General features: G+C 38.4%; 1 protein-coding gene and 1 non-coding gene across 11 annotated transcripts in view; both read left to right on the top strand.

Moving 5' to 3' along the window:
* Positions 1-27,870, top strand: part of RBMS3 (RNA binding motif single stranded interacting protein 3) — a 1,423,334-nt gene that overhangs the window by 489,082 nt on the left and 906,382 nt on the right. The window lies entirely within an intron of this gene.
* LOC123279728 (U6 spliceosomal RNA) lies at positions 7,441-7,547 on the top strand. The gene has a single exon (XR_006517991.1). It is a non-coding gene; the product is annotated as a U6 spliceosomal RNA (small nuclear RNA).

Here is a 27,870-nt window from a genome sequence, read left to right as displayed (position 1 = left end):
TTTGTTCATTCAAGTACAAATCTTCTCACAAATTACAGGGTGCCTACACATATATTCTCTCATATAAGCATCACAACTTATGGAGGAAGGAAGTGGAGACATTGATGATATGTCCATTTCATAAAGGAGGTTCAAAGGGGCCAAGGGATTACTGCAGGTCACACACTTGAAAGCTCTGGAGCTGGGATGTAAACCTGTCTCTAGACAAATAGTCAATGATCTTTTTTCTTATTCAAGAATGGTCTTAATCAAAATTAATATATTAGTGATTATATTAATGTTTAGAAATTATTAAATTTGTCATAAACATTATATCACATTTGGAAAACAATTATAGATTAGCCTGTACTCACATCACAAGAATATACTAATGATTGCTGAGAAATGAAATCACAGCTAAATTTAAATTTGTATTCAGCAACAAAAATTAAACATCCTTTCAAAATATTTGCAGCAGACAAAATCATATATTATGTTGGGTATGGCTGCACTGAAGAGGCTGTAAATGAAAGGGACTGAAGTCTCCTGATATAAGAGTTTCGGGGCTGACAAAGGTCTCCAAACAGCCCTGTGTTTATGATACAAGGTTAGCTGCTTCCAAAAGCTGATGTGTTTGCACTTATAGACTGTGAAAATGCACTTATTCCTGCACATATAAGGCATGAACTATTACTAGAGCTCATCCCAAACTAACTCAGACCAGGAGCTCCTGTTTACCAAGCCTATGCTATCTTTGGGGCCAGTACTAAGCGCTTTGCTGATGTTATTTTGTAATTTACTAGTCACTAGCAGGCAGCAGGTTAGGTACCATTAGCCTGATGAAGACATGGAGGCCCAAAGAGAAAAGCATTTGCTTAGTAACTAAGAAGCTGAGGTTGGAACGCTGGCCTAGCTCAAAAGCCCATGCTTGCACCTCGATCTCCCACAGCCACTGCTCAAGGCATCTAGCAGGATCTCCTGCTACCAGAAGCTGCCTCCCTGTGTCTTCTTAGCTCAGAGCTTCTTTAGTCCTCTAAAAACCAGGAAGTAAGGGAGACCTCAGAAGCTCCTACTCTCGTTACGGCCTCCCCTGCCTCCCCAAAAAGTGACAAAACTCAGGTTCCAATTGGAATTGAAATGTCAGACATTTATATTTGTTTTAGCACTGTTTTGGTGAAATGGGAACTTTTAACAATTATCCCTATCTTTCATTCCAGAAAAAAGAAAAACAAAATAGAGACAGGAAAAAAAAAAAAAAAAAAGAGAAAGAAAAGCAAGCATTTGCTTCTGTGGGTAGACATAGAAAGGCTAAAATATTTCTCTTATCCTGAAGTTCTGGGTAATTGCCTCAATTTTCCACTCCTCTTTTCATGTGCAGACAGTCTCATTTTTTTGAGAGCTTTTTCTGCCAATAAGGTTCCAATATATTTGAAGTTTTCGATTGTCTCAAGTTGAATGTAATAAGATCTTTTTCTTTGGGGCCTCTTACAAATGTATTTTAGAAGCATCATTAAAATATGCATACTTGACTGGGCAGTGTTAGCAGTGTTCACATCCCCTCAACAGAGCAGCTTTGTGGGATGATGGAAACTGTGCAGCAAGTTAGGACTACAATAAACCATTAACACTGACCATCAAGTATAAATGTCATTCCTCTGCCCCCCTCCCACCTCAGAAAAAATTAAGCTGGATTTTGAACTGAACACTTCTCAAGTGTTATTTAAAAAATATAATTGTCTTGATTTTTCTTAGATACTCAAAATTAAATTTCCATTTTTCTAGACTTTTACGGTTGGCAAATGAAAACAGGGTATTTCAGAATGGATTTCTTCAGCAGCTGAGATTGTTTTCTGTAACGTTTTGTTCAAAAACAATTTCCATAGGAGAATCATCAACCAGAAAATCAGGACTGATACAGAGAAAGCTACAGCCAGATGGGGACCACAGTTGGGTGGCAAAGTGTTTGGAATATAAGGAAGAAATAGTCTGTAAATTTCATAATGGGGAAATTGGATGAGCAGTTCAAATTTATGATCTCAACCCTGTTATTGAGCCAAAGGCAACTCTTGGCGCTTGAGTCCTAGTGCATCTTCCTTGTTCTACTAGATTTCCTGACTTCAGGGAACCCAGCTGGTGAATGGGAAAAGCAATAGTAATAGTCACGGTTCAAATCTACAGCTGAGTTCACCTAACTTTTCTCATTACCATCTTAATTAATCTCAGAAACTTGAACCTTTAGAAATTTGCTTTTATATAGAGAATATCTTATCTTAAAAATAATGTAAAGCTATATTACTACATATTTTTATATGCATAATATATTGAAAGATTTCATCTACATTCAATGCTTACAGATTTTAGCAGATGAACTCCAACATACAGCCAAGAAAATATGCCTTTTTTTAGTGTCCAGGAGTAGTTGATAAACCATTGGAAAATTAGCAAAAAGTACTCCTGCGTCATTTTCTCCTTACTGTTCAAAATGTTGTAAGCAAGATTGGGACATGTAATGCAGAGAAAGCAGGAAAGTTTGGGTCCTGCCTTCAGAGGTAGTAGGTGGTTTTCAGGGAGACCTGAAGCTCTGTGAGAAAATAATAATAAAATAACTACTCTACCAAATAAAAAATTGAGGCCTGACCCAGGAGAGCAGGTGAAGAAATGGTGGGTTTGTCTTGCCCTTTTATTTCTTTGGCATTAGTTGTCCATTGATTCATTCAGTCAGTCATTTGACAATGAGTGCCCATTTTCTGCCAGGCATAGAGCTAATTGCTGGGAACAAAACAGTGAATAAGATTGAGATAGTCCGTTCTCCATGGAGTAAAGTGGAGGATACCGATAAACAAACGGGCAGTTGCATAAAGTGTGCCAAGCCCATGATAAAATTGTATAGAGAGATGAGGGTGCGTATAGCAAAAGCATCTAACCCAGACTGTGGGGTGAGGGTAGGGGGCCATGAGGCTTCTCTGAGGAAGTGATATTTGTCCTGAAACCTGAAGAGTTGGTCAGGCAAAGGAAGACAGACTTATTAAGGTGGGATATTGTCTCCCCTCAAACATGTATCTAAAATATGAGATGCACGGAATAGAAGAATGCTCCAGAAGAATCATCTTCTGTGAGGGTCATTTTATCTCTACTAGGAGATAAAGTACCAGCTCAGGGCATTTGTTTGTATGCATATGAAACTTGAGACATATTAGTTGAATCCACCTAGTCTCATTGCTAAGTTTAGAGCTATCTTTAGCTATTTCTACTCAAGGATATTCAACTAATCCATCTTTGTCTGGATTGACTCGTTCAGAGTTGGACTGACAGTTGTGTGGACAAAGGCTGATGTCACACTGACCTTTGGTCTTGTGTTCAGATAGTAAGAATTTATTATTTCTAGTCTCTACGATTATCCTAAAATCACTGAAAAGTCAGGGCATCTAAAAGTTTAATAGAACCCCTAGAGAAGAATTTCAGTTTCCTTGTACCTGTCATTGGTTGACACTTTAAAAATATATTTTGAAGTCTTTAGGCTTAGTTGATTTGGGAATTTTAGATGGAAACATAAATTCTGAAAATGTCTACTGTTTTCTTTCCTTTGCCTGTATTAAAAAAAAAAAAACCTCAATAGAAAAATATTACATAGTAGTAAAGAATCAGTGTGAGAAGCAAATTATCCTATTTTTTTGAATTTGTAATTCTGTATACCTTCTGAAATTGTGTGAATTCCTATTTTACATTTGTATTCACTTGTTCAGGTTTCCATGACACCGGGTGAGGGGCTACATTCAATAAGTTTCCATCTTCTGCCCAAACAAGCTGAATGACTCACAGCCTTTTTTGTATTGAATATTGCATCAGCTTTTAAGCCACACAAAAGGACAAATAAGTCCTTATTGGAATTATGTAATGTAAAAGAAATCGCTTAATAGTTCCATAGCAAAATCCTAGAAATATTGCTGAATATGTTGTAAATAGTGGCAAATTTTAAAACTAGAGCTAACTTTAACCTGCTATTTCAATGGGAGTTCATTAAAATGCTACTAAAGGGTTTCATGGAAAATGGATTTGCTTTGGTCCAATTCAATAAACATGAATTAAGCTCCCACTATGCAAAGTTCTTTGGAACTTTGCCTTTCAATCTAACTGTTCCACTCTTCTGGATCCCTTAGAGCTTAATGCTATATTGTTGGGCATTGTATTAATTAGAAGAGAGACTAAGCTGCTGTAACAAAGAGACCTGAACATTTAGTCATTCAGGTATGATAGAAGCTTGTTTCTCTCTCTTGATACAGCGAGATAGGCAGGTGACTTAGCTGTGATGGGTGTCTTTACTCTGTGAGGTCCCCTAGAAATCCAGATTTCTTCTGTATTGTTTCTCTTCTATCTCCAAGAGTGTTGCCAGCTTCCGTCTGGTTGGAACTATTTCATGAGCACCATGTCCTTCCCTTTATATGAAAGGCAAATTACTTCCTTATAAAAATGTCACCTGTTACAACACGGAGAGGAGAATGGTAGTGTTATTACAAAATGAAGAAGGAAAGAATGGAGAGTGGGAGGCAGCATCTAGATTTTTTCCCAATTATTTCTATTATAAATATTATATAGAACTTTCTTGTACAGCATATCAATATTAATGTGTATATTTGATAGCTGAAGTCACACAGTTAGAAAATGTCAGAGACATTCTTGAATTCCAGCCTCTAACTATAAGTGAGGGACTCCTTTCAGTATATAAAAGAAAACCTCCCCCCAAACAAAAAAAGCTTTATAGTAGGATATTGACTGATTTAACCTTATAGAATATTATCGTTTATCAAAAATATTGGCTTGAATAGAGAATATATCATAATTACATAGTAAAAGCTTTACTTAGTAAATGATATTGGTTACAATAAATAGTGAAAATTTGTTCATTCTGTATTGATCATTGGCTTGCCTTCAGATTTTGTTTTACTCTGCTTTTGAGTTGATAATTCTAATCTAATACTAATGAAACAATTTTGTTCATTTTTCTTGATTATATTAAGCTTTTTTATTTTAAAATGGTTACTTTGTATTAATTTAAGATGTGTTTATTTATTTTATTTTACTTTTTGGGGGAGGAAGACTAGCCCTGATCTAACATCTGCTGCCAATCCTCCTCTTTTTTGCTGAGGAAGACTGGCCCTGAGCTAAAATCCATGACCATCTTCCTCTACTTTATATGTGGGATGCCTGCCACAGCATGGCTTGAGAAGCCATGCATAGGTCTGCACCCGGGATCTGAATCAGTGAACTCCAGGCTGCCAAAGTGGAACGTGCAAACTTAACCACTGTGCCACTGGACCGGCCCCGAGATGTGTTTATTATAGGAAATTTTGAACACATTAAAGAAAATGAATTATAGGTAATTTCAGCATCTATAGATGACAAATATTGGAGATATCTTTTGTCAATCTATATGCATATGTATATATATGCATGAACACACGTATACACACATATTTAAATAGAAATGTATACAAACATTTTCTCTTTTTGAACAAAACTAAGAATGTACTCTTTATTTAGAATACATTAAGCATATTATAAGTTTCACATAATCTTTGATAATATGGTTTTAAAATTTGCATTACATCAATTTAAGCAAACCGTGTTTATTCCTCCCTTTACCTCTGTTTTCACTGAATTGCTCAAACTAAATTTTTTATTACTACTAATAAATTTTAATATAATAGTAGTAAAATTTAGCGATTTTATAACTAAAGTACTACGACGATAGAAAAGAAAAAGTAGCAACTTTTACCAAAAGAAAATTGTAGTTAATAATATATACTTTGTCTCATTAAGCAAGATAAAGCAGTGATGCCAATAATAATGGACTTTTAAGCTCATATAAATCAGTAAGAAATAAGATGGTGGAAGCACTTTAGAAGACATAGATGGCTGAGGAATGGGCCCTGTGATGTTCCAAGGATGTTTTGAGCGCTGACAATCTTGTGGCTTTTGCAGGAATAAGCATCTTTGGATAGCCAACCACCACGGCCCAAAGGGTCTCTAATGCTACACGCGTGACCAGCTCCTCCTCATGATGAGGGTAGGTCTAGGAGAATTTCTGGTCGCGGGACTAGAGGTAGAAGATTAGGTGGTGCTGCTTCTCCTTCTATTTTGGCCATACACAGCATATAAGCCTTTGTCCTTTTTCAAGGACTTGGCCTTGAATGTTCCGCATAATGCCTCTTTTGTGTGTAGGTTAAGGAAGATTGTGAGAACATTTTTCTTTTAGCTCTTAATTCCTCTAACTACTTCCAAGTTTGGCCAGCTAGAAAACCCTAGTGAGCATCTTTAAATTAAAAAAAAAATTGACTTTAAATCAAGAACGACAAAAGATGTTGATGCCGCCCTGGTAAGATGGTAAATCAAGAAAACTTTTCTATCTTCTCTTCCTGCAAGGGTATATGAGAGAGGAGAAAATTTTTGTTTTGAATTGTATGTGACTTTCAGTCTAGATTATTACTGTTTATTCATGTAATTTCATAAGTCATTTTGAGATTTGCATAACATTTCTTTGCCGTATTGTAAACAATTATTTTCATCTGGGATGAGGTCCCTTTCATTAATTGCTCGGGTATGATTTTCTTTTCCTATTTCTTTCTTCAATCTAGTCTCAGTTGTCTTAGAACTTGCTATAATTACTTAAAATGTCTGACTTGTAGATAAGATCCTTACCTCGTTTTCAAGGCTAGCAAAACATTTTCCCCATTGTTCATTTTGGCTTTTGATTTCAACAGGAATTGGGAGTGGAGGAGACTTAAACATATGGAGTCAGTTTACTGTATGAACTAGGCCTTGGAAACATGGCTTTGCAGCATTGTCTGGTGTGGGGATCGATCCTAATTTATTTAAATATTTATTTCTATTTTTGACATTTAGTTTGTTTCTAAATTTTGCTTTAATCAATAATGCTATAACAGCTTGTATGTATCTTTAACTTTATGCATATATCTCATTTTCTCTGCCTTGTATTTATTCCCTCTTAACTCTAAGAATCTCAACAATACGCTATTTCAAGACAGCTTTTAAAGTGACATAGGACACAGAATAATGGTGGCCAGTTATAGATCAGAAAACCAGTCTGTTAAAAGTGCACTTCTCTCCCTCCTCTCTCCTGCCTCTGCATAATTCCAACTGAGAACTAGGGAGCAGACTCAGTAGAAGGTGTAAATTTTAAGGAGATATTTGTATTCCTGTATGTCTGTAGTCTTTATCCTTTCAGACATTTACAACAATCAAATCTTTAGCCTATAAGGAGACTTAGAGTGAGTTAAATTCAACTAATATTTATCAAATATTTATTATGTGCTAAACAATGTACCAGATGGTGGGAAGGCAGGAAATAGAAAAAATAGGAGACAAAATTCTTGTCTTCAGGTGCTTACTGGTTTCATTGGGAAGGAAAGTCATGCAATTTTCAAACTTAAGAATAAGTGTCAAGTGCTCGCTTCAGCAGCACATATACTAAAATTGGAACAATACAGAGAAGATTAGTATGGCCCCTGTGCAAGGATGACATGCAAATTCGTGAAGCGTTCCATATTTTTATCTCACAAGGTTGTAATCTATCATAACCTTAATAAAAAAAAAAAGAATGTGTCAAATGTGTTAAGTAGATAATAACATCTATTGACTATAAGAGTAAGGAGAGCTATTGGTGGCTGATTTATTTTATTTTTTAAATTATTTTACTGAGGTCACATTGGTTTAGAAACATTGTATAAATTTCAGGTGTACATCATTATATTTTGTCTTCTGTATAGACTGCATCATGTTCACCACCGAAAGTCTAATTTCCATCCGTCACGGTACATATGTGCCTCTTTACCCCTTTCACTCTCCTCCCAACCCCCTTCTTCTCTGGTAACTACCAGTCTGCTTTCCTTATCCATGTGTTTGTTTGTTTATCTTCCTCTTATGAGTGAAATCATATGGTATTTGTCTTTCTCTGTCTGACTTATTTTGCTTAGCATAATATCCTCAAGGTCCATCCATTGTCATCACAAATGGCACAATTTCATCTTTTTTATGAGTAATATTCCATTGTATACATATATCAAGTCTTCTTTATCCATTTATCCATTGATGGGCACTTGGGTTGCTTCCAGGTCTTCGCTGTTGTGAATAATGCTGCAATGAACATAGGGCTGCATATATATTTTCAAATTAGTATTTTCATGTTCTTTGGATAAATGCCCATAAGTGGAATAGCTGTATCAGATGATAGTTCCTTTTAATTTTTTGAGAAATCTCCATACTGTTTTCCATAGTGGCTGTACTATACTGATGGCTGATTTAAATGTACACTGATCAATTGTTTGGATGATGGGTTGTAGTCATTACTATACCAAGAAAATTGATTTTCAGATGGGTTTGTAAAACTTCTTTTATTCTTAATATATTTACTTTTAATTTAATTACCTAAGTAACAACTGTGTATATTTGTACAAATTCAAATAATAAAGAAGTATTTAGAATAAAACAGAAAGTCTCCCTTCACTCAATTCCTTCCTTAGAAGTAACCACTTTGTATATATTCAAAACCATGTATATATGGTTCTATTCTGTGTTTTTGAGTTTTGTAATTCTGGAATTTGGACCATACTGTATGTATTGTTTTACAATTAGCTTTTTAATTTATTTTTTTACTTAATAAATCTAGAGAGTCTTTTGTGTCAGTAACTATAGACGTAAGTCAATATTTTAACTGCAAATTACAATTTCATGAGCTGAATAAATGAGTATTTTGGGGGAAGTTTGTTACTCAGTGACATATAAACAGAACATCCAATGAGAATAGGAATTTTGCACGGCTCTTAGCCTCAGTTTGTCATCTTCATTTGATGTTTTACACACACGCACACAAGTACATATCATATACATGTCTTCCCCTTGTTTAACAGAATCTTTTAAATAACCATCTTTCAAATAAATATGGCATGCATAAGCAGTGGGGGTATTAAGTAAATGGGCGGGGGTTCAGGTTGGAGGGAAGGAAAAATTATTCTTATTCTATGTGATTCATTTTCCCAGATAGACTGAAAAAAGTGTCTGATGAATGTCAGACTGGGGGCCCCAAAACAGTGATCTGGATTTTATTCCATAGCATAAGATTCTGTTTCTTCCTGAGGGAGGCAGGGCAGGGGACCATGCAGTACACATGGCTGTGTAGGTCACAGAGTGTTAGGAGACTTTGTACCCATTGGCAGCAGTTTTGACTTCTTTTCCTCTATCTACTGTATAAAAAGAAACTTTTTTTTCAACTTCATTCTTCCTGTCACAAGCTTTCTCACTTAGACCTCAAAACAACTTGATTCATTGCAGTCCCTGTCCACCTAGCCCCATCCTTAATGAAACAGATGAGCCCGGCTGACAAGTGAGTTTCACTTGTGTCCGCAGCATCAACTTGTAGCCTTTGGGGTATGTTTGCAACCAAATTTCAGTCATATTTATGAGCTGGAACCTAGCTCCCCTGAAAAGAGACTTATAAAGGTGCCAGGCATGCTTGGTTACCTCGCAGGTACTCAAGGGAGTACTAATGGTGGAATGTAGTACACTGATTCAAAAAAGAAGGAAGTTTCTTACCAAACTTCTAGTACTCAGACATTCCTTTTAAAGTCATAGATATGCTCCATGGAGAGGTAATAAAGTCAACTCTCAAGGACAGATAGTCTTCCACTCCCATACTCCCTTCCTTAGCGTGTAATAACCAAAAGGGAAGACCTTGCTTTCCTGGGAACAGCACAGTCCACAATCTTCCTTTCACAGAAAACGCTGAGCAATTACTTGATGAGTTCATGAGCCAGCAGTCCTTGAGCCATGCCTTGAAGATTAGTTGGATGAATTTTTTAAATTAATGCATATTCAATGGATGTTTTCAAAGTTTCCAAGAAGAATGAAAGAAAAAAAATCTAAAGACTTATTCGTATCACCATGGAGACTTCCAGGTACTGGGTGGAGGGCTGGGGAAAACACAGCTAATGGCAGCCAGAGATCTGAGAAAAGAATTTTGGGGATCTCTATTTCTTATAACAACATTGAGGACAGTGGCTCCATCTGCTGCAATGGTAAATCTCCCATCACTCAATTTTTCCTCCTCCTTCTTTCATAGCTGCCCTCATCTCCATCATAATTTCAGGTTACATGCTTCTTAGGAGGAGTTTTATTTTGCTGCTTAGTAGGATGTGGCATGCATAAGCACTGGAGGTTAAGTATATGCCACTCATGGCATATGAAACTAACCCTGGTATGGACAGCATTGACTTTGAAGGGGTGTTCTCTGTTCCTCATAACCTCCCACTGAGACCTACCTGGCTACTGCTGCTTTTCGTAGCTGTCCAACAGTCTTCACCACCTCAACAGCTGATTCTGAGGTCGCTCATAGACCTTCTGTGAACCAATAGTAGGAGTGATTGCCAGGCGTGGTGGAAAAGTTTGCCAGTCAAGAATAAACCACACCTCTCTGTGGACATCCAGTGGTGAAAGTGGATGGTAGTTACTCTCAAATTATCACCATGGAAACCAGGGACTGTACCAAGCTTTAGAAATTCACCAACAGGAGGTTAAAGTATTCAGAAATTCACTAGCAGGAAATTGATCTTTCCCTACACCTGAATAGAGGATGGCTAAGAAATAGGAAAGGTGGCGGAAGGAGAAAATAGCAGGCAAAGAAAGATTTTGGGGTAGAGTAATTTGTTTTATCCAGCACTTAGGGAAAATTCATAAAAACAGCAATTTCTCCTTTGAAATAGAAACTCCTTGCTAATTGTTGCAGAAGCTCTGCATTCATGATGTTAAATATGTCTGAGACTCTGTGATGATATTTTCTTTTTAGGGAAAGCAGGAGACAGACTCTTTAATACCTTAATTTGGAAGAAACCAAACATTTCTTGAAACAAATTTGGATTCTTGAAGAATTAAGTGAAATGAAATCCCTTTATCAGCTCCAGCCTCTTTCCCCATCTCTTCATGGAATTTACTAGCATTTCCACTCATAGGCTTAGTTCTCTTCTCTAGTTTCTGAGCCAGTCCTCTTTGAGGGATGGAATTCTACTTTCTGCCCCTCCACTCTGGTGGAAGAGGAGCATTAAGCCCCCTTTTCAAGTATATTACCCTGAGAATGAGGGTCCTAGGACTCACCAAGACAGAATCCCTACATCTTATGTGTTTCTTACTGTCTTGCCAGTGGCTGGTTCTGATCATGGGATTCTACAGTGCAAAGGTGCTTTGTTGGCCAGCCTCTATAGAACTGGCCTTCTTTGCTATCCCTATCCTGACTTCCTCTGTTAAAACTGAGTCTGCAGAGACTCCTCGTAACTCTAGCCTGGCTTCACTCTTAACAGAGCCCCTTTTTGGTGAAGGCCTCCATATCTAGAGGCTTCCAAGAACTCAGCTTCCTGTCTGGACTACTAAAGTTTAGTCATTTCCTCTGTTTCTAGGTGTTGAGCCTGGTCCACTTTCCAAGACCCCTTGCAACATTAGATCAGAGGTTGCAAACTCACATGACTTCTGAATGGAGAGGGCTGGGTCAGGATTGGGATGGACTGGAAAGTACATTCCTCATTTACAAGGGTGGCCACAAGTCATATCCTGCTGATTATTGCAATTTCAAGAAGAAGAAAGAATCTGAATTTTGGTGTGGAATTTCCTGATTTGAAAAGGTTAGCTACTAATTCATTTTTAAAAAAAAATGACATGTGAGCCAAATAAACTCCATCTGCATCCTGACCTGCGACACAGCTGTAATGTGTGACTTCTATCTCAGACCATGTTCCTGAACTATGTAATAACCCTTGTGTCTGCGCTTTTGTCTAGGTGGCTAAGCCTGTGATGTCAGCCCCCTGAGGCTGGGACATCTTACTATCTGTTCTAGCCAAGCAGATGGTTTATCTCCAGAACCATCTAGCTTCCCCTGCATTTCCCATCTTGCCGCATACTGGGTATCAATGTATTCCCAAGGAGCAATACCTTGGAAATATGATTTTCTAATCCAAAAAATTATTACTAAACAACTCCAGTGTGCAAAGCACTGTGATGTTTGTTAACAATATAAACATCAAATATCAATAAGACATAGACTTTGTTCTCCACAAATATGGAGGACACACCATAAGGTGAACCTCCAATGAATAACATCCTTGTATAATCGCCTCTTGAGGACAGGCAGAACCTGTGACTTGCTTCTGACTAATACAATATGGCAAAAGTGATGGGATGTTGGTTCCTTGTTTAGGTTACATTGTATGTCAGAGGTGATGGAGTATCATGCCCATGATTGTATTTTGTTATATGAAACTCCTTATTAGCAGGCCAGAGCAAGGAAATCTCCTGTTGGCCTTGAAGAAGCAAACAACCATGCTATGAACTGCCTACCGGAAGGTTCATGTGGCAGGGAACTGTGGACAGCCTCTAGGACTTTAGGGCAGCCTCCAGACAACTGTCTGTAAGAAGCTTGGTGCCCTAGTCATACAGCTGCAAGGAATGAATTCTTCCAACAACCTGAATCAACTTGAAAGTGGATTCTTCCCTAGTTGAGCCTCCACCCTGGCCAACAGTTTGCTTACTGACTGTGAGATCCTGGCAAAGAGGAGTTAGCTAAGCTTTACCTGGATCCCTGTCTTATGGAAACTGTGAGATAACGCGTGTGTGTTGTTTTAAGCCATTAAGTGTGTGGTAATTTGTTATACAGCAATGGAAAATGAATAGAACAATTTACAGCTTACCATGGAAAATACAATACCCCATGCAACACACAAAAGAAGATGGAGAGACATTTGTTTACTTGAATTCCTTTTAGAGAGAGCGTGTACTTGTTTGGAAGAAAAGACTTGATTAGCTGAGTCCTAGGGCTGCCCCCAAGGCTACTGTGCAACCCCAAAGGAAGATGGTATTATTTTGCTTATCAAGAGAAAGGTCTTTGCTTGTGGATATTCTAGAGCTCATCAAGACTTTGAGTTCTCTCCTGGGTTCGTACTCCCTTGAAGTTGGTACCTCCTCCCTGCTCTGCTCTATATCCCACAGGGAGACTGGCTCCAGGAATCTGCTTCTTGCCAGATACCACCAATGGAAAGTACTGGCAGGAAAATTTGAGAGAGAGAGTAATGGTGGTGATGAGAGATGTCAGGGACTATCTCTTGGTCCTTCTCTAGCTCTAGTGATATCTTAGGCAGCAGCAACATGTCCTCCAAGGCTCCAGCTCCCATGGGAATGGCCTACTATGGTTTTAGCTTCTAGAGCTTCACTATGCAGTATGGTAACCACCATTGTATATAGCTCTATACAGCTATACACATTTAAATTAATTAAACCTAAATAAAATAAAAAATTCAGTTCTTCAGTTGTACTAGCCACTTTCCAGAGCTAAGTAGCCACATGTTATTAGTGGCTACCATATTGGATGGTGCAGATATAGATCATTTCCAGTATCTTAGAAAGTCCTATTGGACAGTGCCACACTAGAAAGTAATCTGTTCCATGGGCTCTGGTAACACTACTTCTTCTCTTTGCCCTTCTAGTCTAGGAGTGGTAGTGGCTGCTTGACGCTGCTAATCTCTGGGTTGTCTCACTCTTCTCTGAGTTCTCAGCAACTCTGTCACTTGTTTAATCCTTACCTGCATTGAGTCCCTCTGTTCTAAATGACCACATGATTTCTTTTCCTATCAGGCTTTGATTGAGATACCAGAAAAGGGAAGAATAGGATAGTCAACATTCCTATATTAGCTACCCATTATTATGTAACAAATTGCTCTCAAATTTAGCAGCTTCAAATGACAAACATGTATTATTTCACAGTTTTTGTGAGTCAGGAATCTGGGAAGCTGGTGGTTCTGAAGGCTTAATCTTTCATAAACTTGCAGTCAAAATGTTGGAAAGAGCTGAAGTCTCATCTGAAAGCTCAACTCAGGGAGGATTTGCTTCCAGGTTCACTTCTGTGGTTGTTGGCAGGACTTAGTTCCTCGCTGGGTGTTGGCTGGGACTCCTTGCCACGTGGGCCTCTCTGTAGACTTGAGTGTTGTATGGGACTGGCTCCTCTCAGAGCAAGAAATCAGAGAAAAAGGGAGAGAGAGAAATTGATTGATTGATTGATTGAGAGAGAGACTGAGAGGGAGAGAGTATCCAAGATGGAAGATGTCATCTTTTATAACTTAAAATAGAAGTGATCTACTATCATTTCTACTCTACTTCCCTGACCACACAGATCAACCCTGGTGCAGTGTAGGAGGGAGTACACAGATTGAGAATGCCTGGTGGCAGGGATCATTAGAAGCCATCTTGGAAGCTGCCTACCACAAGTGCTCCACAGAGGTTGAGTGGATTTGACATATGGGAGATTGTTCCTCTTCTCTGTGACTTAAATGGGAAAGGGCAGAAATCACACAGCAAAGGGTGAATGAATGTCCCTGTGCAGAGGACATTGATGGGAACAGGCCAACACCTCAGTGATGCCATGTCAACTTTGAATTGTATATGGCATTCAAAGGACAATGCTCACTGTTTTAATTCAAATCCAAGAAATGATGGAAAATTGTAAAAATGTTATAGTACTTGCTCTGGAAAATGATTTGAAAACATTGATCTGCTTAAAATCAAGATTTGGGGCAAATGTTGTAACACTCAGATGTAATATTATGTCCAGAAGGACAAAAACATGCCTAGCTGAAGCAAAATGTCTTCTAAGCTTTCAGGTCGGCTGGTTCTGTTTTCACATTCTTGTGTGACGGTTTAGTGGCAGAAGCCCAGTGAGCCTCAGGTAGTTCTTCGCCATGTAGGGATTTCTACAAGGAAAGATTTAGAAAGCACAGTTCTTTATCTGTCAGCTGACAGATGATTAAGTCAGGGACTGGGTGGATGGGTGAGGATGAAAGGAGAGAGCACCTTCCTTTCAACTCTAGCCGGTGGTAAGGAGATGAGGCAGCCTGTTGAATATCCACCTGTTCCTCGCCCATGAAAGCGAACCTGAGGAATAAGTGGCAATGAGACCCATGTATTCTATTGGAGCATGTGCAGTCCTTGTCACTTCCTAATGAAAGAGGTCCCATCTTATCCCCAGTCAGTTATCTTTACATTTAGCTGAACACAATCTGCCTGGGAAATGGCCCAGATGAAGAAAATTGCCATTTCAGAAAGAAATTTACTATCTACTATTCAGAATGGAGAAGGGACATTGTAAGAAACATTTTTGTTTTCCGGAAAAGAGAAAGAGACAAAGAATGAGAAAGAAAGGGACCTGAAGCTGGAGTAAAGGATGCAAGGCAAAAATTTTTTCCTAATAAACTTCAGTGAATAGTTTTTTAAAAATTTAAATTGAAAGGCATTTTTGTGTTTGAAAGTTCTAAGCTGTAAAAATAAACCCTGGAAGTCGATTGCCTGGGGTAAGATTTAATTAAACACTGTACAGTAAATTAGCATAATTTGATGAGGATCAGCTTTAGTTCCTAGAAACTGCAACAGGCAGAAATTTTAATTTTGTAATATCTTTTAAAATTCCACTGTCTCATCTTCAAAGTGTAGTTTTAGAAAATAAAATCTAAACAAGGTATTACCAAACAGAAGGCAATTTATTACAGAGATGATGTACTGGCAGGGGGATATGAGGAGGGTCTTAATGCAGATACTAAAAGTTTGTGAGAGGAATGGGCCTTTGTAAAACAAAATATATGGAAAAAGGAGTTGAATTACTCAGCTTGAAGCAGAAAGGTTATCCAGTATTATCATACTAATACTTCCCTGGGCTGTGACTTAACTAGAATTTCAAGCAGAGGCTGATCTGCCTGCCTGCCTCCCTCCCTTCATTTATTCTTCCATCGCTTTCTCCCTTCCTCATTTTTAAAAAATTTATATTTATATTATATATATATATATATATATGCATTTATTTATTTAAATGTTTCTATTGAAGTCATGTTGGTTTATAGCATTATATAAATTTCAGGTGTATGTCATTATATTTCAACTTCTGTTTAGACAGCATTGTGTTAAATAGAAAGGCTACTATAGATCACAGATGAGAGGTAAAAGTGGAAGAAAGGAAGGAAGGAGGGAGGAAAGAAGGAAAAAAGAGAGACAACCAAACATAAATAAGAAAACCCTTCTGAGTGCAACTATATTTTTGCTCCGGCCTGTAATTCACCAAGCACATGTCCTCAGTCTTACTCAGTGTACACCATTTGTTTGATGCTTAAGGAACCATCTATAGCCAAGAGTCACAATAGGCTAAATATGCTCACTCCAGAAAAAAAGAGGAAAGCATTCCTGGACCACAAGGCTCCAGAAAAACCTTTCCCATGGAAATTTTTTAAGGTGAAATGAAAGAACTTTTTAAAAAGTTTAAATCATTCTAAAGAGGGACCAATGTGATAGAATCGCTGGCTGTGGGTTCTGGAGAATTATAAGTGGGTCTTTATTGTGGGTGCATTCTCAGCACCAAGGAGGATGTCTGGATAATAGTGGGGGCCCCATTAATTGTATGTTGAATGAAATTATGGATGGCATCTTGCCCCATATCTGAGTGGTGTATATGAATGAAGGTTAATGTGTCCTCTGGTGTCTTTACTTACCAACAACAACAAGTTTTAGAACTACAGACTTGTCTTTCCAACTCCAAGGATTAGAGTCCTGAAAACCCCCATAGTGGGAAATGTAATGGTTGAGAAACTTTAAATTAAAAGGAAATCAGAATGTCCTTAAAAATATATTTTATTTTAAGTGAGTTATAATAGCCACTACACTCCTCAATCCCATTCTGCAGCTCATATTTGCTAATAAAATTTCATGCTCTCCCTACCATTCAGTTTCAATGTCATGTTTATAGAGAGATGTGCCAACAGTGGAGGGCACTCACCATTCAGAATGGACACTGGCCTGAGCAGGTCCAGGTGTCAGTCCCTTAGTTGAGTTCCCATATCCTGGGTCCTGGGAATTCTGGTGGCTCCTGGGATCCCTGGGGGAGTAGAGGTTGCTGAGGGGATCAGCTATTTGACAATCAGCACAGGCATGTTTCAATGTTTTGGTAATAAGTATGATGCAACTGCAGGCTTCCAGGTGAATATTGCTTATGCTCATAGAGTTCCTTCACTTTGTTGCCAATCATGAGTACATTTCAAGATGTTTCCTCCCCTCTGTCTCTAGGATTTCTCTGAAATATTCAATGACTTTGGGATTTTATTGGAATTTTATAGCACAAAAGCTGTTGACTCCATCTTCCTATGTCCCACCTCTAGCTCCCTCCCTGGCCTCTAAAATGCAAAATAATGTAGGTCCTTAGCTTTGTCTGATATAAATTTACGCCAAGTATAAACATCAGCAACTATTGCACATACTACTGTTTCTCTCCTCCCAACAGGCACAAGGATTTAGTTTTAAGACCTAGGTTTTACTTTATTTCGTGCTGCTCTGTGCAATAGTCGGCAAGCAATTTTAGGGGCTAGCCGAGCAAAGGTTCCAAATATAGGAATCTAGCTGATATGGACTTCTCCAAAATTTTGCCATTGTGGAAAAGAAAAAAATTAGGAAGAAACTAGTTTAATTTTGGCATACATTCCACCTAGTGTATAGCGTATAAAGTTTTTGTTTTGAATTACATATGGAATGAGGAGCTTACAACAATCTCTACACTACGTATCAGTGCCTAAAAGTTTTAATCTGGCTTTGATTTAAACTCATCTTCCTCTCTTCTCTTGTCCAGGCTTTATTTCCAAAATTTCTACACTGATTCTGCCTTCTGAGTTACCTCCTTCCTCTGTAAACCTTGGTTTCTATTTTTTCTAATTATCCTCAACTGGAGTAATTGGCAAATCACTTGTACTAGAACCCAAATTCTTGTGGGTTTGCTGAAGAAGGTTATACAGAAGTAAAACCACATATACTTGGTTTTGCATAAGGGGAACTCAAGGCCAGGGAAAGGTTGTGGTTTTGTAGGAAGATCACTCTCACTCTCAAAAAGCCAAGGGCATCTTTTCTTTAAAGGAGTCCCCACTTTGTTTATGTGGGAAGTTGTCCAGGGCCCAGTGAGTCTCTGGCAGGACTTTGCTGGCCTTTTGCTTTCTAATTGGCTGTTGAAAGCAAAACCAGCCATCCAGAGTCTCCATGTTGAGGTGACATGTGCAGCTGCAGTTTTCTGGGAAGAGGAGAGGGAGAGGAGAGGAAAGGGAAGATGTTCTAATGCCTTTCCCGCTCAACTGTTAAAATTTTGAGTTTGGGTCCTTATATCTAGGGGTCAGGAACCCAAATAAAGTACAGGGTCGCCGGCAGCTCTGGAATATGCACCTCATTTTCCTTAGGTCAGTCTACAAAACAGTAGCATTCTGAAGTCTGTCCATGGATTTTAACTTCCTGCAGCCTGAGCTCTACTGTAGGGGAGGTAGGGGGGCCCTTCCTCTCGATAGTGCCCCCAGCATCCTATAAATCAGCAGCTGGCCCACAATGTATTTTCCCATTTGATATGTGAAATAATTCTTCACATTTTCTTTAGACCCCATGGCCAAGTCTAGACTAGCTGCTTAAGAATACACTTTTGGGTCCTTAAGATAAGAAACTTTACAACAAATAGGTTAATTTTAAGAATCTTGTGGTTGCAAAATATATTCAGACTTGAATTAGAGTGGAATAGAGGTGAAGAGGCTAGACTCTGTAGCAATACTGCCTGGGATTCTCATGTCACCTCTTACTAGCTGGGTGACCTTGGGCAAGTATTTTTTTAATCTCTCAGAGCCTTTATTTCCTCTTCTACAAAATGGGGATGATAATAGCAACTACCTCATGGGTTTTTGTGAGGTATAAAAGATATGATTACTGTAAAACCCGTAGAACGGTGCCTGGCCATAATAAACCCTCAGTAACTGTGAGCAGCTATTGTGTTTGTGGTTGTTGATGATGATGTCACTACTATTATTATCATAATTAGAACATTTTATTGCAGGTGACTTAGATCAAGTTTTCTAGAAGTAAAGGCTGAGAGAGGGATTCTGGTGCAAGTATTTATTGAGCAACAGTATAGTCTCAGGTGAAACCTATAAGCGAGTGAGAGAGTTAGGATAGGGCAAGGAAGAATCTAGGCAAAGATGTGGTTTTAGCTGAGGTCTAACCTCAGCCTGATCCCATGGGGCACTCCAGAGTATGAATCACACCAAAAACTGTCCCACTCTAAGATGAAAGGACAAACTTTTGTACTCCTGAAATAGTCATTGGCTTCAGGCTGCCCCCAGTGGGGAGAGCATAACTCCCAGGAATTCCCAGGAGAGGTGGCCCTGGGAAGGGAATCCGGGAGAATTAGCCAGGAATTATAATTAAATTTGGAATCAACAGCAAGATTCTATGGGTGCATCTCATTTAGAGAAACATTCCCATTCCCACTGAAGTGGTTGCGTGTGCCCAAGTCTGGAGCATCATAACCCCCCGTCCCTGGGAAAAGCTATAGGGAGTACCTTTTACAGACTTGGTCTGGGCTTCTTGGAGATCAAGAGCACTCAGCTTGGATTTTCATTAGGATTTAGAGTTTGCAACTTCTTAAGGCTCCTGAAGAGCCTCACTGAACCAGGATTGGTGAATAACTTCTAGCTGGTGACCCTGGAGTGATTCATCTGCCTATATTCCCTGGCTCCTTGTTGCTGATGCTCAGAAATCATGTGCAGTAGGTTGCCTTAAGGTGGTGTTAGCATCATGGTTCTCTATGTTTGAAACCTGCTATTTTGAGGCCTGAGGCTGTTTTCTTTTGCTTTGTTTGTTCTCTTTAGGATTGAGAAAAATTGGATAGTGAGGAGATCAGAACCTGTCAGAATTCTTAAAGTGATTGGAATATAAAGGGTAATTTTCAAGTCTCCTCCCTACCTACTGCTGTGGCACTTCCCTCCTCCTCCACCTTCACATGCCATTCACTGAAAGAGACTCTTTCATTTTGCACCATGCTGGGTTAAGTTCTTCCATTATATTCATTCACTGTGCTGCTTTGAATTGAAGTAGAAAAAATGCTTCACATGCTCTGTGAATTTTTGACCAAGTTGAGGAAAGCCCTCTAATTAGTGCCTGAATTTGCAATTAATGTGCTCTACTTAAAAGGCCAGTTTAACATTGGATTCTTGAGTCAAGAATTAACGAAAGCTTTCGAGCATATAGCTAACTCCTGCTTATCCGTGTGTGGCTTGTCCACTTTGCAAGCCTACCCTCTATAAATATTTAAATCCAGCCGCCCCTGCCCATTGGGTCTTAACCACTGCTTCCCACTGCCAACTGGTGGCTATTCAGTGTGCTGAATAATTTTAGCATAAGCCCAAGCAAAGTGTAATAAAGAAGGGAAATCAGATAAGATAGGAGAGGGATTACCTCAGCAACTGCCTAAGCTAAGACAAGAGTAATTTTAAATATCTTATGTTTTGGAATATCCATACCATTCCTTCTTCCTTTCATTGGTACACATTTTCAAGAGTTGGTTGTAAATGCTCTATGGGCCTTTGTTCAATTAATGGTTCCAAAATACCACCAGAGAAATGAAGATTAAAAAAAAAAAAAATCGGGGCTGGCCCCGTGGCCAAATGGTTAAGTTCCCACGCTCCGCTTCGGCGGCCCAGGGTTTCACCGGTTCACCTCCTGGGCATGGACATGGCACCTCTGGTCAGGCCACGTTGAGGTGGCGTCCCACATACCACAATTGGATGGACCCACAACTAAAAATACACAACTATGTACTGGGGGGCTTTGCGGAGAAAAATGAAAAATAAAATCTTTAAAAAAATTTTCTTTTAAAAGTCATTTCATTTGGAAGGTTTATGTGTGTGTGTATGTATTTTAAAATAAACTTTTAATTTTTAGTAGTTTTAGATTTACATGAAAGTTACAAGGATAATACAGAAGGTACCTATATGCCCCACACTTTGTTACCCTATTATTAACATCCTACATTAGTATGGTGAATTTTTCACAGTTAATGAACCAATATTTTTAGTTCATTATTAACTAGAGTCCATATTTTATTCAGATTTCCTCAGTTTTTACCAGTTTTTTTTTTTTTTTTGTCCTAGGATCCCATCCAAGATACTACATTGCCTTTAGTTATCATATCTCCTTCAGCTTAATCTGTGGTGGTTATTCAGATGTTCCTTGTTTTTGAAGACCTTGGGTCAGTTTTGAGGAGTACTGGTAGATATTTTGTAGAATGTCCTTCAATGGGGTTTTGTCTGATTATTATTTTCTTGATTAGATTGAAGTTATGGGCTTGGGAGGAAGACCACAGAGGATTCTCATCATATCAGATCAAGAGTATATGTTATCAACTTGACTTTTTATTTACAATGTTAAGCTCAATCACCTGGCTGAAATAAGTTTCCCCAGTGCAAAGTTACTCCCCTCCTCTTTTTCCATATTGTACTCATTGGGAGGACATCCAAACTTTCTTCTATGCCCAACTATTTGCAGTCCACCCTTGGGGTGGGGTGGGGAGGGTGCTATGTTCCACCACCTTGAGAGGGAGTGTCTGCATTAATTATTTGGAATTCTTTTGTGTAGGAGATTTGCTTATTCTTCCTTATTTATTTATTTAGTCATTTGTTTATATCAGTATTGATTCATAAATATTTAATTTATATGTTGGGCTATAACCCAATACTACGTCATTTATTTTCTTGCTCAGATTGTTTCAGCTTTGGCCACTGAGACCACTTTCAGTTGGTTCTTGTGTCCCTTTGACACATGCTGATCATTTTGATTTTTTGAGTATTTCCTTATTTTCTGGCACTATGGGGTACGCCAGTCTCATCTTGTGTATCCTCTGCTTTAGCCCAATAATCAGTCATTTCTCCAAGGAATCTCATTCCTTATATTGGAGAATGGTGTTAGAAACTAAGATCTGGACACTAGAGGTCCTTGTTGCTACTGAGATGTCATTACTTTAAGGTCCACTCAGCAAACAGAACTTATAAATATATATATGTCTATTAACCTGTTTGTACACAATCTGCAACAGCCATTTATTCATCTGTATCTATATTAAGCTAAACACAAGTTGATAGTGATGTCTCCAACTCTAATCTATTATCACGTGATTCATTCTAACCTCCTCTCCTGCCTATCTGTAACCTCACACTCTAATAGTGAGAGAACTGGCTCTTACTGTCCACTATTGATTTACTTATATGTTCATTTCCAGTATACAGGTACAGTGGTTTCAGAATTGATAATCCCTACTCCCATGAGAAACAACTTTATCAACTACAGTACTAGGCCTACGTGCAATTCCTTTTATCTTTAACTTCATAGTCTCCACTCATTTCCAAAGTTACTGAGATCTGCACCTATTTTCCCCATCCACTTCAGAGCAGTTGTCATCCAGTTGTTCTACAGTTAGATTCTTTTTTCTAGATCTGAGTTCCATCTTGGAAATGGAGATTTTTCCTTTTACCTTCCTGTGAAGATCTCAGATAGCTCTGAGAGTTACCTGATATTATTACCATAAAATTGAATACAGACATGGTGCAAAGAAATGAGAGAGACATAAATTGAGAAATATTAAAGAAAGAACAGTTGACTAATACTGAAAACAACAGTTTCAAGTCTCAGCCTTGCATGCCTCTAAGTAGCTGTCATTTGGCAAGTCACCTGTGGGCCTTGGTTTTCTTATCTATACAATTGTGTTCAGTTTCTCTGGATTGTTATGAGAATTGAATTGGAAAAAGAAAATGGAAGTGTAAATGCTGTGATAGACTTTCCAGTAGAATTATTAAATGAAAAAAAGTGAATTTAAAACTTCTGGCAAAGAAGGGTGAGGTCAATGATGTGAAGCTTTGACTTTCATAGAACTGACTTATTTATGGTAGCTCTCCAAAGTTTAAACAAATGGATGGTTTAATGCAACTGCTTCTAGTAGCCAGAGTATTTTCTTTTCCTCAGTGGCTACACGTGCATATGCACACATATGTGATTCTAGATATGTATGTGTGTATAAATATGTTAATATTTATATTTCCAAGGAACCTAAGGGATCTCTTGAGGGTATTGGTCTTGTTGGATTCCTTGATGGTCTCTCTAACTAACATTTGGGAAGACATCATGAGTTAATCATGGTTTTAAGAATTTAAGTATTCTCCAAAGCCACTTGAACTTTTTTGGTTACTTGGCTTCTACTCTTACATACCTATAACTAACTTTTTACCCACTTGATGACAACCTAGACCTGTTTACCATGTCCCTGGTGTGTTAATTCTCTTGGCCTCATATAACTGAAAACCATAATGGTACTCAAAGTCAAAGAGGCTGGGTATACATTCTGGGTATACAATACTGGCATTCAATAGGTATGCCACTATTGAATTGAAAGAAGAAATGAATTTGAATTGATTTCCTACATAGGAATAGCCACGTCTCGCAACCCTGGCAGTAGGGCTAGTGAAGAGGAGGGAAGTGGGCAAGGCCTCTCCTTAAGGCCACATATGTGCACTGCACATTTCTATGGGTGCCATTCCTATATATTTCAATGTGAATGGAGCCCCCAGATCAGGGCAATGTGGTTTCCCTAAAGATGGTCCTGTTTCATTGTTGGTGGAGGGGAGAAAACACATTTGAAAAACAAAGACACACTCACCAAAAAAACCTTTGACTACTCTGCTTCCTATGGTTTGAGTATTGATGATTCTGTAGTGTATTTCACAATACTTCATCTAATATTTTTGTCCTTCTCTCTCTCTCTTTTCTTAAACATTATCTTAGCAAGAGGCATATGAACATTTTTAAAATGTGCTACCTCTGGAGAATGTGTACTGTCCACCCCTAGGGTACTTCTGACTTCTTATTAGCTAAGCCTGAGTCTCCTCATCTGTAAAATGAACTAGAGAGGGTGAAACAAGATAACATATAACACATTTTGTAAAGAGCGACTCGTTTGGCATTGATGGCCTATGTTGACCCTACTTTCCATTCAGTGATATCCTTAAGCTTCACAAATAAAATAGTAAGGCCACAGATTCATCTTACCTACATCTCTCTTGGTTCCTTTCATGTGCCTGCCTTCTCTCTGTGCAGTGTTTTATTGTAAATACCTGTTTTACTTTGATAACTACATTAAAATGAAGGCAATGTTTGTAGCAATTTATTTATACGGCTTTTTGCTTTCTTTCATCTCAGCTGAATCCATAAATAAAAATGTCTTTTCCTTCAAGCAGTTGACTCTAAAAACACTCATATTTAAGAAAACCTGCAAAAGAATATGCTATCTTTATGATTTATTAAAAGAAGATAAATGAGGAGTTAACAAAATACCTTTCAGCCTACCATCATGAAGTAAAGAGGGAAAATATGTCAACTGGTATATATGTCAAGAAATGCTAGAGAATTATAGTTTTATTACTCAAGATCTATTTCAGACAAATGGGTGGAGACAAATATTCCTTGTACTTTAACTGTGATTTATTTTACAAGTAAAGCTCCATCTATGAAGCACAGCTTAAAGTTAGGATTTGAATTGGGTTGTCAGCTGTAGCCAAGCTACACAATTCAAACTCTGAAGTGAAACTTTGAGTTGAAATCTCCAGCTTGTGTTAAGATAGAAGCCTTCTATATTGAGACCTTCCTATTAAAAATAAAAGAAACACTTTGCCTTAGCTATTTTGATCCCGGTTTCCTGGAGTAGACCATCTCAATTTCAAACATTCTCTCCTCTTCTCCCTGAATGTATATTCTTCTTGATTAGGATGTATATCCCTATTTGTTTTTCAGCAAATGTAATTACCGTTTACGTTGTAGTCTAAATATTTCTATATCTTAGTTCTCTTTTAGAGCCCATCCTTTTAGCAAGATTTGTTGTTTCATTAGTTTTAAAATGACTGCTCTGTTAGATAACCATCTTTGATGGGAAATAGCATGGAATAGTGCAGGGTTTCCTAAACTGAGCTCACCAGGACTCTGTTTCCCAAAATGTTGTTAATGAGAGTTTTATAGAGAATGGATTATGTGACCAGATACATTTGAGAAATATTGGGTTGAACACAAACAGCTTTTTATTTCTGCAGAAATTTCCAGAATTGTTGATATTGTGGGGGACTAGAATTGGCCATCCCAAGATCATCTCTTTTGCATGAGGATTATTTTGGGCTGGTTACTTTTAAAAACTGCAGACAGGAGAGAAACTCTGAGAAGTAGAATTTACCCTTTGTTAAAAGATATTTACATTTGTAAAGGAAATCTCCATCTGTAAAGGTGTCTCCCTCTCTGTACCAGAAAGAAGGGGGGATGACCTTATCTCTAGAAACTCTTATCAATGTGGAAGGCAAGGACTTAAATCTGCATAATAACCTTACTCTTGCTTACTGTGCTTTTCTGGTAATCTCCCATAACTGACTCTCCCTACCCCCAACATCCACATTTGTCTTTAGCTGAAGATGATATTTAAGGGGAGAGCTTCTGCCATTTTGGCGAGCTGCTCACTTTGCCTGAGCCTCTCCCATGTATACATGTTATAAAGCTTTGTTTAATTTTCTCCTGTTATTCTGTCTCATGTGAATTTAATTCATTGTCCCGCCAGAAGGACCCAGAGCAGGTAGTGGCTATATCTTCCTCCCCTACAATATGCATTCACACATTGTGATTCTCCAAGAGAGAAATATAATTTCATTGTTTCCTGAATTTTTATGTGACACTTCCTTTTTTTAATCCCACAAAAATTCTGTTTTTCCAGTTATCTATTGCTTTATGACACACAAACCCCTGATTTAAAACAATTTCTGACTATCTCTCACAGTTGGGGCTTGACTGGGTTCAGTTGGGTGGTTCTTGCTTGGGGTCTCTGGTGCAGCTGCAGTCAGTCAGTGGCTGGGGCTGGAGTTATCTGCAGATTCGACTAGCCTGGACATCTATGTGATTGGCAGTCAATAGCGGCTGCTGGCTGGGAGCTCAGCTGTGACTGTCAATAAGAGCATTTACCATGTCCTTTCTGCATGCCTTTGGTTTCTTCCAGGGATTCTGTGAGGGAGCATTCTCAGAGGGAACATCTAAAGAGTGAACATTCCAGGAGACCCTGGGAGAAGCTCCAAGGCTTCTAATATTCCAGGCTCAGAAGTCCCAGAATATCACTTCTGCCACAGTTTCTTCATTAAGCAAGGCCCGATTCAAGGAGAAGGGAATTAGACTCCACATCTTGATGGAGACTCATGAGCATAGAAGGAGGCAAGAAAGGAATGGTGGCCATCTTTGCAGATTGTCCACCAGACTGTTTAACATCTCATGGGGCACTGACATTCTATAGAACAGTTTGGGCAGTGGTGAATCAAAGTCTATGTGGGGAGTGAGGTAGAGGGCAGTCCACCCATCAGAGAGAAGTATTCTGTCACTGACATGGTTTAGAATTGCTGGGGTATGGTAATAGTAAAAAACATACAAAGTTTTAAATAATTTTATTATTGTTTTAAAATTCTCTTTTTTGGATTGCCAGGAAAAATACAGGATGCCCAGTTAAATTTGAAGTTCAGATAAACAACAAATAATTTTTTAGTGTAGCTATAGCCCAAACATTGCATGGGACATACTTATACAAAAAAAAAAAAAAAGGTTATTTATCTCAAATTCAAATTTAACTAGGTGACCCGTATTTTTATCTGCTAAGTCTGACAGCACTATGTACAGATAACGTACTCCTTTACTTCCAATACTGTTGCCGGACTCCTCTTTCTGCTCCCCCACACATCCCCAATATTGCTACACTGCTGAGTTTGGAAAAACTTGATGTAATGAAAAGTCTTAGGTTTTAGAATCAGGGAGATCTGATTTCAGATCACGGCTCTGCCATGTACCAGCCTTGTAATTTTAAGTTATTTAGCCTTAGTGAGCCTCAGTTTCATTACCTGTTGGGATTAGTCATAATCACCTGGCAGGATTGCTAGGCGCTTAGGTGAGACGGTGCGTGTAAAGCACGTAAGGCTGTGATTGGGGCATAACAGGCATAGAGCCCAAGGTAATCCCAACTCCTCTTCCCCTGGATAAAGTAGAAGCAAGAGGGAAATCCTCTGTACTTTTGTAGGTGGTATTTATTTGCCAAAGAATGCCAATAGGCAGGAATCTAAGTTAAATTTTTGTTTGTTTGTTTGTTTTAATTTTTACAAAAGAATAGGGTGGTAAATGAGGTATTATCTTAGGAGTTGCAAGTTCAATTCATGTTGGGGAAGAAAAAAGTTTTTGATTGATGACAATTGTGCCATCAACAACCTACTCAATGATGTTTTTATTTTTATTTCATATGCTTGCACATCCACACTTTTATGTAGATTGTTGCCTAAAGCTCTTATAATAATTGACTGTAGGAGTAAATTTCATGATTGTTATTCTGATTAACCCCACCAAGAAAAATTTGAGGGCAAGTTAAATCTGAATTAATGCCGTGAAAACACAGCTTTCTTTGGGTGAATGTTGAACATGAGGGAAATATTTAGTGAATGTGTACTCTGCCAAACACTGTGGAATTCTCTCTGAAGTAGATGTGGTTAGCTCTGTTTTTACAGCTAGGAAAATTGTGGCTCAAATTGGCGTCAAGACTTGTTGTCAATCACAAAGCTAAGAGAGGTAAACATACCCCTGCCCACCTACTTCTTGTTACAACCTTCATTTAGGTCACGAATGGCATCCTTGTCATGGAATGCAATGGACATTTCTCAGTAGTGATATTAGTTGACCTTTTAGCAGCATTCTGCAGTGTTAACCATGACCTGCCTGTTTGAAAGACCCTGTTCTGGTCTCAACAATATTCATGTCCTAGAGTCTTCCTTCTTCTCTGTCTTTTCCTCTCTTTTCCTTGGAGGCTTGTCCTCCTTGTTTGGGTAATTATGGTTTGCTATTCCTCAAGACCAGGCCTGGACACCTTTTCTTCCATTTTTCTCCCCCTTTATTTCGTTCACATGCACA

The sequence above is a fragment of the Equus asinus genome, chromosome 21 (genome assembly GCF_041296235.1).
Source record: "Equus asinus isolate D_3611 breed Donkey chromosome 21, EquAss-T2T_v2, whole genome shotgun sequence".
Classification (NCBI taxonomy): Eukaryota; Metazoa; Chordata; class Mammalia; order Perissodactyla; family Equidae; genus Equus; species Equus asinus.
Note: the sequence above shows the minus strand (reverse complement) of the source record. Positions and strands in the feature narration are given on the sequence as shown.